Source organism: Bos grunniens, chromosome 3 (genome assembly GCF_055505025.1).
Source record: "Bos grunniens cultivar Pamir isolate PY7600 chromosome 3, Bosgru_T2T1.0, whole genome shotgun sequence".
In the NCBI taxonomy this organism is placed as follows: domain Eukaryota; kingdom Metazoa; phylum Chordata; class Mammalia; order Artiodactyla; family Bovidae; genus Bos; species Bos grunniens.
The window spans coordinates 82,269,073-82,282,450 of NC_141167.1; the positions used below are offsets into that span (position 1 = coordinate 82,269,073).

The window sequence follows — 13,378 nt, forward strand, 5'->3', positions numbered from 1 at the left end:
CATTCCCATTGATAATTTACCTGTAAATAGTTGGAATTTTGGTGTTCCCACAGGAGGGGGTGAACTCAGGGTCTTCCTACTCTACCATCTTGGTCACACCTCTGTGCATACTGTTTTAACATTAGATTGTGACCAGGACTAAAGGGGAAAGTGATTATGACTTAGGAAACAATTTGTATACATTTCCTTTATTATTACATACAGTTAAATCCTGGAAAAGGAAATAGCAACCAACTCCGGTATTTCTACGTGGATAATTCCATGGACAGAAAAGCCTGGTGATCTACGGTCAGTCCATGGGGCCATAATGAGTTGTGTGCAACTGAGTATCTGAACACACACACACTTAAATCTAGGATAAATTCTTAATATGTCTCTAGAATAGTACCTGATGTCACCTAATGTACAAAGGGCAAGGCACACTTCCTTAAACTGGGAAGCAGACAGATAAAGCTGCTTATATCACTTCTTGAGTTAGAATGGAAAGATTGGTTCAATAATTTAACATTTTTTTTCTAACTTTAAAGCAAAAGGGTGTTATGATTCCAGAAAATTGTATTTAAAAGCCTATTTACGTAGTATATGTTAAGCATATATTTTGAGTTTTATGAATTTACTTCATTTAGAATTTCTGGTTTTGGGATTCTTATTAGACTATCAGACTGTTCAATTCCTTCTACCCTTTTTGCTAACTGATGGGTCCATAAATATTGAACCCAATCAGTTGTACTGATTATAGTCTCTGTGTTCAGAATTCTTACTCTTAATTAAGAGGTGATGCTCATAAATTTTAGACCATGAAGTTTCTAGGAAGTCACAGTTAGAATGCTTATCAGCCAATCAGATCTCTTCATTTTCTTTGTTTTATAAAATGAAATGTTGCTGTTATATAACATTGAATGTGATGGATAAAGAGTGGTTGTTTGGCCTCCTTTTTTTTGGAAGCACTAATATTTTGGAAGATAAATAGTACTTGATGCTTCATTTACTTTGATTGTTTTTAATCTCAAGGTACTTTGGAAAGTTTATTATGCTATAAAGCTTGAGTTAGCTACAGTTTTTCTGTTCTGATCCAAATAAGCAACAATCATCAAAACAAAAGTAATTTAGAAACCTTGTGCCACGGATATAGCAACAGAACCATTTCAGAATGAAACTAATTATTGATTATCCCCAGGGCTTCTAAGATCGAGTATGCCTCAGTAGAGTTAATTATGCCCTCAATTTTGTAGAACTTTGCAATGGCAGGTTCAATTTACTTAGCAAAAGTATTGCTTTGTAAGATTTGCAGATGAGTCAATTAGACAGTCATTAATTGGGTGTCCATTGGAAATGTGGTGGGGCCCAGTTGGGAAATGGTCTATTCCAATGACTAATGTATATTAATGCCAGCATTAATGGGCTTTGAGTTTTTTCCCATGTATCTGTGGGAAAGCAAATCAAAGAACCTTTCAAGGAAAAATAGATTTTGCTGAACTGGTATATTTTTCTGCTCAGAGACTAAGATTGCTTATTGAATGCACCAAAACCAAAAAATTCAGGACAACATTAATAATTATCCTTACCTGAATGCAACTGGGTACTAGAAAGGTCAGAATTTTCAGCATTGTATTTTCAATGTTTTTATTAGGTAAGTGGTTTTAGTCTCTTTAAGGAAGTATATTACCAATATATAAAAATTTTCAAAATACAAGAACTATATACAAAATATAAGAACTAAAGCGTTTTCCATTTTAAGCAAATTAGATAGATAGATTTGAGTCCTTTATTATCTTTATACCTGATAGTTTATCACCAAATAATCTTACTTTTCAAAGTTAAATTTGAAACATAAAAACAAATGAAGACTTTGTAGTGGGTTTAGTCTTAATTTAGTCTTAATTGTAGTTGAATCTCAATCCCTAAGGGCTTGATAGTATATGACTAGGGCATAGTAGCATAAAGTAGCTTTTTTCACCTACTCAGCTATCTTTGGCCATACTCTACTGGTATACGATGGTTTTCTGTGTATTATTTCTATCTTGATAATTTTCTGAAGCTTGCATACTTGCTTGCAAATATTTTCTGAATTGACTACAAAGATGACACAATTATTGTTGGTTAATTTTCGTATTCTTTCTGGCCTCGGAATGTCAAAGAAAGAGATCCTTATTTTCTCCATTATCTCCCAAAGCGAATGTTGAAACAAAAATGAGATTGGCTTTATTCTGGATCACTCATTATACCTTCATTTAATACTGGATTAGTTCCTGCAAACCTGTCAGTGAAGACCAAGTCATTGTTTATATTTTACTTTTTATATTTTATCTTTTGAATCCCTTTATCCATATCTCACACCTTCCAACTCTGGCAACCACCAATCTATTCTCTGTATTTATGAGCTTTCTTTTTTCATATTCCACATCTGAAAGAGATTATATGGTATTTTTCATTTTTATTTCTCTGACATTTCACTTAGCATAATGACCTTGAGGAACATCTGCATTGTCCCAAATGGCAAAATTTTGTTCTTTTTTAACGATTGACTATATTACTTTGTATGTATATAACACATCTTCTTTTACTTAGGCTGTTTCCATATCTTGGCTATTGTAAATAATGCTGCAAAGAGTTAGAGTTTTCATTTTCTTTGGATAAATACCCAGAAGTAGAATTGTTAGATTATATGGTAGTTCTATTTTTTATCTTTTTATTTTTTTCAGGATTCTCCATACTGTTTTCCCTAGTGGCTATACCAAATTATATTCACACCAACAACACACAAAGAATTCCCTTTTCTTCACATCCTTATCAATACTTGTTATTTCCTGTATAACAGCCATCCTAACGTGTGAAGGTATCTCATTGTGGTTTTAATCTGCATTTCTCTGATGATTAATGATTTCATTAATGCCATTAATGAAAAGATGATTGAGTATCTTTTCATGTACCTGTTTGCCATCTACATGTCTTCTATGGAAAAATATTTACTCAGGTCCTCTACCTATTTTTAATCAGACTCCTTTTCTGCTATTGAGTTGTATAAATTCTTTATATAGTTTGGATATCAACCCCTTGTTAGATATATGATTTGCCAATATTTTCACCCACTTAGTAGGTTGCTGTTTTATTTTGTTGATAGTTTCGTTTGCTATGCAGAAGATTTTTAATTTGCTCTTGTCCCACTTGTTTAGTTTTGCTTTTTATGAATAGTATTAAGTAGCTTATTGAATTGCCTAATTTTCAAAAGTTAACTAAAAAATTAAGAATTTTCTCTTATCCTCTTGAAGCACATGATAATTAAAATAATGGAAGTATGCTGTGTCCTTACTTATAAAATTTACACTGAATTACTAATACTTTGTTGAGTAAATTGTTATAGCTATATTACTGATATTAATTTGAGGCAGTGTGGAAGTAGCATAATCTGATTTTCAAGAATAATCTCTGTAATTAGTATAATTGTACTCTAAAAGAACCATATAATCAAAAATTGAATTAGGTGAAGAGGAAATTATATCCAGATAAAAATTTGGCCTGTAATGTATGGAAGAACAGGCCTACATTTTTTTTCAAAATATCTTACATTGATTTTGAAAGCTTTATTTAAATTTCCTTCTATAATAAAGAGTAATGAATTAGACATATATGATCCAGCAACCTTATATAAACCTAACATAAATTACATGCACTTGTGGATAAAAAAAATTAAGAGAGCATAGACAGCAATGTATAATTAGGTCAATATTCATATCACACAGAAAGATATCTATGCTGAAGGGATACAGAATAGAGATTCACCCGCCCTACATAAAGTCAAGCCTGTAAAATTGGTCTAAGAGCATTTCCCGAACATCATCTTTCATAATTTTTCAGAGATTTATTTTTTCCCTCCCATGAATGGCATTGGTGACTATAGATTTACAGCAGCCCTGGTAGGTGTAGCATCAGTATTTCCTCAAGTACATTGCACTGACAGTATTTTCAGTAATGTTAAATGATGGAAGAAATGTTGTGATCACATAAATTTGAGAAACAATGAATTTATAAAATCAAATTTATTTACTAAAGTCTCCTCTATCCCCTGGAGAAGGAATTGGCAACCCACTCCAATATTCTTGAGAATTCCATGGACAGAGGAACCTGGAAGGCTACAGTTCATGGGATCGCAAAGAGTTTGACACAACTGAGCAACTTTCACTTCTTCTTTAGACCTAAAATTTTACCACTGCCCAGACTTAGAAATCTTTAATTCCATACATTCCCTCTTATGTGTTATCTTATCATATTCCTGTATTTTAATTTTGCATATATTTTAAACCTCCTAAAACATTGTGCTTGTTTTAATCAATGTTACTTCTTATTTACCCAAACATCTCCTCTCCTTTAGTCTCTCTTCCTGCATTGACAAATTTTTTTCGGATCATTTAGGTTTTGTTTTAGGAATTCCCTTTGATATTTCTTTTCTTTAAGTTCACAGGCCAAACAGTCGTTCAATAGTCTTTACATAGCTATCATTTTGAAGGATATTTTCCAGAGACTTAAAATCTGGGTTGGTAGGTATTTTCTTTCAAGTCTTTGAAAAAAATCATTTTATTTTCTTTTGGTTACTGTCCTTCTGATTGAAAAGTTAGCACTCTTCCTAACAGTGTTATGTTTTTATTTTTCTCTGGTTTTAGACGTTTTGTTTGTTGCTGGTTTTTGGCAGTTTTAATGATGTAACTTGGTGCAGAGGTCCTTTTATATCTCCTTCTTGCTTTTGTAGGTCTTCCTTAATTTGTAGTTTAATTTTTTTTCTGCCAGTTGTGAAAATTCCCAGCTATTTTTCTCATATTTCTTTCTGCCCCTTCTCTCACTCACCCCATTCAAATATTGCCTTATACATACATTACAACTTTTACCCAAGTCTCACACATTAGGTGTTTCTTGTAATTCTTTTCTGTGTTTTACACTGAAAATTTTTACTCATGGAAAGTCCAGTTTACTAATTTTGTATTTGCTAAATATAAGGTTAAATCTATATTTGAAGTCATTTATTGTAAATATTGTAATTTTCAGTTCTAAAAATGAATTTTATATTTCAGAACAGATTTTATTCTCTGGTGATATTCTCCATCTAGTCATATATTATCACCAACATATTAATTACAGTAATTTTAAAATCTGTGTATGATAACTCCAATTTTTTCTCTTGGATTTGACTATTTGTTCCTGTTTTTTGGTTTGTTTCTTTTGGTTTTGTTTGTTTCTTTTGTGGATCTTTTCTATTTTTGCATGTCTCTTACATTTCGGCTAAATTCCAGAGATCGTATTTGAAGTTGCAGAGATTCAGGATGAAACTACCTTCCTTAAAAAAAAAAAAAGATGTAATTTCTTTTTTTAAGAATTCCTGGCAGGTAGTTATAGAAGAGTAGATAACCCTGATCCAACAAGGTTTGATATAATTTGTGACTGAATTTCAGTCATCCTGAAGAACTTGTTTTCAATTTTCCTTAACTCCTAGAATTCCTCCAGAACTTTCAAATAACTTGATTCTTCCAAAATACCCCCTAATTGCTGAGCCCTAAACAGGTTTCGGAGAAGACAATGGCAACCCACTCCAGTACTCTTGCCTGGAAAATCCCATGGACAGAGGAGCCCAGTAGGCAGCAGTCCATGGGGTCACACAGAGTCAGACAGGACTGAAGCGACTTAGCAGTAGCAAACAGGTTTTTGCTTCTACTCCCTGGACCTATGCAATTGCTAGCAAATCTGAACTACTATTTTCAGCTTCTTCTATTAAAGTTGGCAAATTCCTTAAGGGATAGAATGCAGTGCAGTTTTTCCTTTTTCTTTGGGATCTTCGTTCCTCCTCAGATTCTAACTTACAGTTCTCTCATGCTTACAAAAGTAGTGTGTGTGTTGTGTTGGTTAAGTTTTTAGTTTTTCATATATTCAGGGATGTTTTCTGGTATAGGCTGTAACTTCATAGATGGGAAGAATCAGTTTGAGGTATATTTATAATGGGAATCCAAAGACTCATACTGGATTGAATAAAGTGTGAGAAAAAAATGAAATTAAAGATGATCTCAGTATTTCTAGCTTGAGCCACTTAAAGAATGGACTTGTCATTAAATGAAATGTGGGAAACTATAAGTGTGGCACATTTTGAGATGAGAAATAATTGTGATAACTGAAGCTCAAGAATAGGAAATGGACAAGGGATAGGAATATAGGAGCCATTAGCCTACAAAAAATATTTAAAACATATGGCTAGATGAGATCACCAAGAACATAAAATATTGTAAATATAAATAGAGAAGGGAAAACACACATGGACTGAACCTCAGGGCACTTCAGTTTTCAAAGTTAGGGAGGGCCTCTGTGTGCTCGGCCAACAGCCCTTGACAGTGCCCACCCCCATGTCTGGGAGCCTGTGGGTGGGAGCCTGTGGGCAGCAGCACTTGCCGGCGACCCTCCACCAGGCCCAAGGGGACAAAAGTAACTCTAAATCCAGCACATGCTTATGGAGGCAAGTTTAAAGGATTTCATATGAAGCACAGGAGCAGATAATGCTAAAAAGCAAGCAGTAGTTGGTCCACATTTAGTGAGTGGGGAAGCATTCCCTTCTCCCTTTGCAGCTGAGATGGCAGAAATTAATCAAATTCAGTATAAAATGGAATACACCAAAAGTCTTAGTGAGCAAACCAGGTTTGTGGAAAAATTAAACGCCACCAAATGCTGACATGGAACAATGATGCTAAGGAGTTTCAAACACTAGCGTGATGTTGCAGGTGCCAGATAGCATCGAGAACCATTGTAGCAGGAACTAACGAAGAGATTGCGTTTTCAGGACTAGCACACCTTGACCTTATACAGTCTCTTCCTTTAAACCTCTGGCACTAAAAACACCACCTTGTTTGTTGATGCTAACTGAAAGATCACTAGATTTTCTGGATTTAGAAAGATCTTTTCCAACCCCTCAAAATAAAAAAAAAAAAAATCCATACAAAGCATGGGATAAAAATGAAGTGCTGCTCTAAGAATGAAAATGCTGTTGGCCAAAACAGCTTATCAGAACTTACTCCACATATTGCATTTCAAATATGGATAGAAGGATTGAAACAACTTCAGATGACATAATTGTTGTAACTGCAGCTTCCTTAAGACAACAGATAAACTAAATAGACATCTACAACTTCTGTAAGAGAACACAGAAGGTGCTAAAAGAGAACCGATTATGTATTCATTTACTGTGGCATTCTTGCTGCTTAATAGCTGGCTCTAATTTTGCCACTAGAGGTAACCTCAATCCTCAGAAATACTGTTTCAACGGCTGGAAATGTAAAGAATTTGCAAACAAACCAAAAAAAAAAAAAAAAAAAAAGGTGCGGGTGGGGAGAATCAGCAAAGAGCCTGAGGATAGTCAACCAAAATGATAAGGGGAAGACAATGAAAATGTGGTGTCCAGGAAGCCACAAATAAAATGTTTTAAGAAGAGAATGAAGAACTGTACTAAATGCTGCTGCTAGGTCAGCAACCATAGAAACTTAAGTCATTAGATTTAGAAACATAAATACTATTGATGACTTTTAGAAAAAATAATTTCAAGAAGAAAGAAAATCCCTCCATTAGGGGTTGGTTTAAAAGAGAAATTGAGGAGACTATTTGGAAGCAATAAGGATAGACAACTGTGTAAGGAATTTTGGTGCAAATAGGAACAAAAAAATTATCTCAGTAAAGATATAGAAAAGAAAGTTGGGCTAGAAATAAAAATGTTAGGTGAGTTGTATATCCATCAAAGGGGAAGAGATTGTCAAGACTGTTAATCAGTCAGGTTTTGTTTGTTCTTGTTTTTATAAACTTTATTTTTAGAGCAATTTTAAGTTCACAGCAAAACTGAGTGAAAGTTAATGAAATTTCCCATATCTTCCCCAGCCTACACACATGCACAGCCTCCCCAATTCTCAACATCCTCCACTCTCCACATACCCCACTATCTATGTCCCTCACTATCAACATCGCCCACAAGAGAGGTACATTTATTACAATCAGTGAACCAACACTGATACATCATTATCAGCCAAGTCCATTGTTTATATTAGGATTCACTCCTGGTGCTATACATTCTATGGGTTTGGACAAATGTATAATGACATGCCTCCACCATTATAGTACCATACAGAATACATCCACTGCCCTGAAAGTGTTCTGTGCTTTGTCTATTTGTAGCTGTGGCTCAGATGGTAAAGATGGTAATGACGATCCTACGTGCAGGGCAGCAAGAGACATCAATGTAAAGAACAGACTTTTGGACTCTGTTGGTGAAGGTGAGGGTGGGATGATTTGAGAGAATAGCACTGAAAGATGTATATATGTAAAATAGATGACCAGTGCAAGTTTGATGTATGAAGCCAGGCACTCAAAGCCAGGGCTCTGGGACAACCCAGAAGGATAGGGTGGGGAGGGAGGTAAGAGGCAGGTTTGGGATGGGGGAACACATATACACCCATGGCTGATTCATGCTGATGTATGGCAGAAATCATCATAATATTGTAAAGTAATTGTCCTCCAATTAAAATAAATTTTTTTTTTAAAGAATCTGCCTGAAATGCAAGAGACCAGGTTCAATCCCTGGGTCATAAAGATCCCTTGGGGGGAAAAAAAAATGGCAACCCACTCCAGTATTCTTGCATAGAGAATTCCATGGACAAAGGCTGCAGTCCGTGGGATTGCAAAGAGTTGGACACGATTGAATGACTAACATCCCACTAACCCTTGGCAACTACTGATATTTTTACTGTCTCCATAGTTTTACCTTTTCCATAAGGTCATATTTATAGCTGGGATAATATAAAATATAGCCTTTTCAGATTGTTTATTTTGTTTTAATGGGAAAAATAAAATATGTGTCAACTAATGGTAGAAGAGGGAAATGATCATGTAGGCAGGAGAGAGAAGGGCTGATATAATATTCTCATGAAACTACAATTGGACATTATTTTCTCATTTAATTCTCACAGAACACTTTAAATTGATATTATTACCTCAATTTTATATATGGGAGGAGGGAGGTTCTGTAATGTAGTCAATTCTACCAATTTTTAGCAGTGTTTATTGTGGTGATTACAATTATTACTTGGTGTGGACTCAAAGCTCCAGTGCTTCTTTACTGTCTTATAAAGAAGATTATAGAGAGAATTTTAACTCTTTTCCAAATGGATTTATCCTGCCTCACCTTCTTTCACCAACTCTTTCTTCTCTATTTTACAAAAATAGTTGCTATAGTTATAGTGTATTTAGCATTGAATGGTGGCTTAGTAATCATGTAATTTAGTGCCTCAATGTAATACATCACACTCTGGAGACTCAGAAATATTGATATGTGGTCCAAGAACATAAACTATTTGGTTTAGAGCTGGGACTGAAACCCCAGCTTGAATTCCAATCCAGTTTGTTTTCCTCTATGCTATGTTTTCTTGTCTCATGTCTTAGAAACTGAACTTGACCTCCAAGAGCCCAGCTTGCCTCCAGAGTTCACTGTTTTAAGCTTTTTTCCTTCATTGGGCACATTGTCAATTGCAGACATTCTTGTCATGTTTCTTTGTATTTTCCAGAATCACCTAAATATTCCCTCTATGGCCTTTTAGTTTCTTGATCTCATCTTCTACAATGACCTTCTCCTAGACACTATTTTAGTCACCTACTTCATAATCATAGTCTAGTCATTGATAGTTTAATTCACTGCTCACCCCATGATTTTATTTTCAAGTTTTCTAGTCTCTGACAACAGCTTCCTATCATTCCATCTCACAATCCTCTCACAGTTCTTGATATCACTAGAACCTCCTTGTTAGTGTTCTCTATATTTTTCACTCCCTCTTAACTCCTTGTGCTTTTCTTTCCCTCCTTAGCCAACTTTGACTTGATGGACATGAGCTTGAGCAAGCTCCGGGAGTTGCTAATGGACAGCAAAGCCTGGCATGCTGCAGTCCATGGGGTCACAAAAGTTCAGTTCAGTTCATGCATGAACTGAACTTCATCAACTTAGATTTCATGGTCTAGTCAGTTTCTCAGTCATTGCCTCATAAACAATCTGTTTCCTTACACCATCTAAAAAATCTCATCCTGGATTAAATCCAGCTTTATTACCTTTCACCCAACACCCTAGAAACTAAGTCTGGCTGCAGAAACAGTACAATCATAGAGCTTGATCACATTTTCAATTATTGGCAGTTAAATACAGGTGAAACCTTAAGTTTGTCCAGCAATGGTGTTACATTTTCCCATCCAAGTGGGCAAAGTCGAAGAAAAAATTTCACATTTCACTCTCTCATTCTCTAAGAGACCCATTCTTTACTTTTCCCCTCAAACATCCAGTATGCCTTCCTTCTTCCTCACAATTATGATTTTGCTTTTTATTACATTGGGAAAAGTAGCAGAAATCAGCGTTCACACACTCTCCTATAAGCAATCTCAGTTTGCATTTCTACCCATACTGTTTGATCTTTTCCAGTCCTGTGGCCATTGCTGAGTTTTCCATATTTGGCCCAAGACTTGAAAAGATCAGTTTTCATTCCAATTCCAAAGGGCAATGCCAAAAAATATCCAAACTACTGCACAGTTGCACTCATTTCACATGCTAGAAAAGTAATGCTCAAAATTCTCCAAGCTAGGCTTCAATAGTATGTGAACCAAGAATTTCCAGATGTGCAATTTGGATTTAAAAAAAGGCAGAGGAACCAGAAACCAAATTGCCAACATCTGTTGGATTAAAGAAAAAGTAAGAGAATTCCAGAAAAGCATCTACATCTACTTCACTGACTACACTAAAGCCTTTGCCTGTGTGGATCACAACAAACTATGGAAAATTCTTAAAGAGATGGGAATACCACACCACCTTACCTGCCTCCTAGGAAACCAGTACGCAGGTCAAGAAGCAACAGTCAGAACTGGACATGGAACAACAGACTGGTCCAAAATTGGGAAAATAGTACGTCAAGGCTGCATATTGTCACCCTACTTATTTAATTTATATGCATAATACATCATGAGAAATGCTGGGCTGGATGAAGCAGAAGCTGGAATCTGATTGCCGGGAAAAATATCAACAAGCTCAGATATGTAGATAACACCACCCTTATTGCAGAAAGTGAAGAGTATCTAAAGAGCCTCTTGATGAAAGTGAAAGAGGAGAGTGAAAAAGCTGGCTTAAAACTCAACATTCAAAAAACTAAGATTATGGAAACCGGTCCATCACTTCATGGCAAATAGTTGGAGAAACAATGGAAACATTGACAGACTTTATATTCTTGAGCTCCAAAATCACTGCAGATGATGACTGCAACCACAAAATAAAAAGATGTTTGCTCCTTGGAAGAAAAACTATGACCAACCTAGACAGCATATTAAAAAGCAGACATTACTTTGCCAACAAAGTCCATATAGTCAAAGGTATGGTTTTTCAGTAGTCAAGTATGGATGTGACAGTTGGATGATAAAGAAGGTTTAGCACTGTAAAATTGATGCTTTTGAACTGTGGTGTTGGAGAAGACTCTTGAGAGTCCCTTGGAGTGCAAGGAAATCAGAACTGTCAATCCTAAAGGAAATTAATCCTGAATATGCATTGGAAGGACTGATGCTAAAACTCCAATACTTTGGCCACCTGATGCGAAGAGCAAACTCATTGGAAAAGACCCTGATGCTGGGAAAGATTCAAGGCTGGAGGAGAAGGGTACATTAGAGGACGAGATGGTTGGATGGCATCACCAACTCAATGGAAATGAGTTTGTGTAAGCTCTGGGAGATGTTGGAGGACAGGGAAGCCTTTCATTTTGCAGTCCGTGGGGTCACAAAGAGTCAGACACAACTGAGCGACTGAACAAAAACAACTCATACTGTCTACCTGTCCTCATTTTCAATTGATAAATATCACTTTCCCTAAAATATTGAGAACCTTTCTATCTGTGTGCTAGATCTGCACACTTTGGGTCTGCTCAAGAATATTCCTAGATTTTACCCTCTTAATAATTAAAAGATGCTTACTCCTTGGAAGGAAAGTTATGACCAACCTAGATAGCATATGCAAAAGCAGAGACATTACTTTGCCAACAAAGGTTCGTCTAGTCAAGGCTATGGTTTTTCCTGTGGTCATGTATGGATGTGAGAGTTGGACTGTGAAGAAGGCTGAGCACCAAAGAATTGATGCTTTTGAACTGTGGTGTTGGAGAAGACTCTTGAGAGTCCCTTGGACTGCAAGGAGATCCAACCAGTCCATTCTGAAGGAGATCAGCCCTGGGATTTCTTTGGAAGGAATGATGCTAAAGCTGAAACTCCAGTACTTTGGCCACCTCATGCAAAGAGTTGACTCATTGGAAAAGACTCTGATGCTGGGAGGGACTGAGGGAAGGAGGAGAAGGGGATGACAGAGGATGAGATGGCTGGATGGCATCACTGACTCGATGGACGTGAGTCTGAGTGAACTCCAGGAGTTGGTGATGGACAGGGAGGCCTGGCGTGCTGCAATTCATGGGGTTGCAGAGTCGGACATGACTGAGCAACTGATCTGATCTGATCTGAATATCTCTACATCATCAGTTTTTCTCACAACTTAATTCTCGCCATCAACATTACAAATAACATATTCCTCATCTTCAAGAAAAATTATGTCTTGACCCAAATCCTCCTGCAACTATTGTACAAACTCTCTGCTCTTAACATAAAAACACTTTGAAAAATTTCTCTATACTGATTGTCTACATTCCTCTTCACATTAACTCCTAATGCCCTGTTGCCTCCAGAACCCCACCAAAAGATTTTTGCCAATCAAATATAACTTAGATATGGAAACATTCAAGGATAAATTGCCAGTCTCTGTGTTAGACTTATCTGCAGCATAAGTCCCAACTTCATGAAGTCCATCTTTATTTGACCTCCAGAATCTCACTCTCTTTTTTCTTCCCACTTCACTAACTGATGATCACAGTTCCTTCTGATGGTTTTCTTCATTTCTAACTAAATGCTCTGGACTTACTACTTTTTATCTTCTATCAGATCAGATCATATCAGTCGCTCAGTCATGTCCGACTCTTTGCAACCCCATGAATCACAGCATGCCAGGCCTCCCTTCCATCACCAACTCCCGGAGTTCACTCAGACTCACATCCATCGAGTCAGTGATGCCATCCAGCCATCTCATCCTGTCATCCCCTTCTCCTCCTGCCCCCAATCCCTCCCAGCATCAGGGTCTTTTCGAATGAGTCAACTCTTTGCATGAGGTGGCCAAAGTACTGGAGTTTCAGCTTTAGCATCATTCCTTCCAAAGAAATCCCAGAGCTGATCTCCTTCAGAATGGACTGGTTGGATCTCTTTGCAGTCCAAGGGACTCTCAAGAGTCTTCTCCAACACCACAGTTCAAAAG

The 13,378-nt window shown here is 36.5% G+C and overlaps 1 pseudogene; it reads left to right on the top strand.

The window, feature by feature from the left end:
- Positions 1 to 6,349: 6,349 nt before the first annotated feature.
- On the top strand, positions 6,350 to 7,246 carry LOC147375927 (mitochondrial fission factor-like; annotated as a pseudogene).
- The last annotated feature ends 6,132 nt before the right edge of the window (positions 7,247 to 13,378 follow it).